Genomic DNA, 1,641 nt, shown 5'->3' on the forward strand with positions numbered 1-1,641 from the left:
GGGACCTTCTCGCTCCCTGCAGCTCCCTCACAGGAGGGGGGAGCCGGGGGGGCTCTGCTCCCAGGGAACAAGCGACAGGACAAGAGGACAGAGCCTCAAGCTCCACCAGGGGAGGTTTAGGTTGGACAACAGGAGCAATTTCTTCACAGAAAGAGTGAAAATGTAAGTGTAAATGAACTTCTTTACATTGAGGGTGGCAGAGCCCTGGAACAGCAGCTCAGGGAGGGTGTGGAGTGTCCCTCTCTGGAGACGTTCCAAACCCACCTGGACGCGTTCCTTTGTCACCTGTTCTAGGTGACCCTGCCTTGACAGGAGGGTCGGACTGGGTGATCTCCAGAGCTCCCTTCCCACCCTAACAATTCTGGGATTCCGTGCTTAGACATCGGAACGGGCTGCCCAGGGAGGGCGGCGGAGTCACCGTCCCTGGGGAGGTGTTTAAGGAAAGACCGGGCGTGGCACTCGGTGCCACGGACATCGTTGACAAGGTGGCGCTGGGTGACAGGTCGCAGTCGGCGATCCCGCACGTCTTTTCTAACGCGCCCCATGCCGTGTTTCCGTGAGGGAGGGAGCGGGGAACACTCTCCCTGAGGGGAGTGTGTGGTGGGGGCGGTGCTGAGGCGGCGCGTGCGCAGCCCGCGCGCGGCACCGGGCGGGGGCGGGCCCGGAGCGGAGGGGAGGGGGGGGGCTCTGCGCGCGCATGCGCGGGCGGCGCGGGCGCCCCCCCACCCCGTGTGTGTGTGTGTGTGTGTGTGAGGGAGGGAGGGAGAGTGGCCGGGGGTGGCCGCGGCCGCCCCGCACCCGCCGAACGGGGCCGGCACAGACCCCGCACCGAGCCCGCCCAGCCGCCCGCAGCACCGCCCGCAGCACCGCCGCCATCCATCCCCACATCGCAGGTGAGCTGCGCTGTCGCGGTGGGGAAGAGGAGGAGGAGGAAGAGGAGGAGGAGGGAGCCGGCGCCCGCCTCCGCGGGGCTCATTGTCCGGCTGCTCGGAGGAGGAGGAGGAGGGAGGAAAGGAGGTTTCACCCCGGCTCGCACGCCGGGCCCTGCAGGGCTGTTGCCGCAGGGGATTGGAGGCGCTCCGTCCCCTCCCAGATCCGGGGAGGGTCCCGGCCCCCCCGGGGCTCCGCCGCCCACCTGCCGCCGCCTCCGCCGCGCTCGGGGGCGGTGGGGAAGGGGCCGGACCCCGCCGGGGGGTGCGGGGGTGTGCCCGGGTCCCCCGGACTGGGTGTGGGACGCAGGGATGCGGGGCAAGATGTTCACCCCCGGCACCTGCGGGAGCAGTCGGAGGGTGGGTTTTGGCCGGGACACCCCCTGTGCTGTCCGCGGAGCCCCCGAGGGCGGTGGGGTTGCGGCGGGGGCCGGAGGGCGGCCGGGGCGGAGCGGTGGCTGTGGCGGTGAGATACCGCTATCCATCGGTCCTGCCCCGGGGATGGGCCCCGGGGACCGGGACACGAGGGGCAGGGCAGGGCAAAGGGACGGTGACACGAGGGATAGGGCAGTGCAGTTCACAGGGATGGGGACATGAGGGATGGGGCAGCACACAGGGATGGGGACAGGAGGGACAGGGCAGCACACAGGGATGGGGACAGGAAGGACAGGGCAGCACACAGGGATGGGGACACGAGAGACAGGGCAGCACA

General features: G+C 69.8%; 1 protein-coding gene across 1 annotated transcript in view; it reads left to right on the forward strand.

Annotated features, from left to right (window-relative positions):
- The first annotated feature begins 773 nt into the window (after nucleotides 1–773).
- The window catches only part of RALGPS2 (Ral GEF with PH domain and SH3 binding motif 2), a 109,424-nt gene continuing 108,556 nt past the window's right edge, over nucleotides 774–1,641 (forward strand). Inside the window, exon 1 of the mRNA XM_027694760.1 lies at nucleotides 774–893. The gene's annotated coding sequence lies outside the window, so the exon portion shown is untranslated. The remainder of the gene's footprint in view (nucleotides 894–1,641) is intronic.

Source organism: Neopelma chrysocephalum, unplaced genomic scaffold, assembly GCF_003984885.1.
Source record: "Neopelma chrysocephalum unplaced genomic scaffold, ASM398488v2 Primary Assembly neopelma1_98, whole genome shotgun sequence".
Taxonomy (NCBI): domain Eukaryota; kingdom Metazoa; phylum Chordata; class Aves; order Passeriformes; family Pipridae; genus Neopelma; species Neopelma chrysocephalum.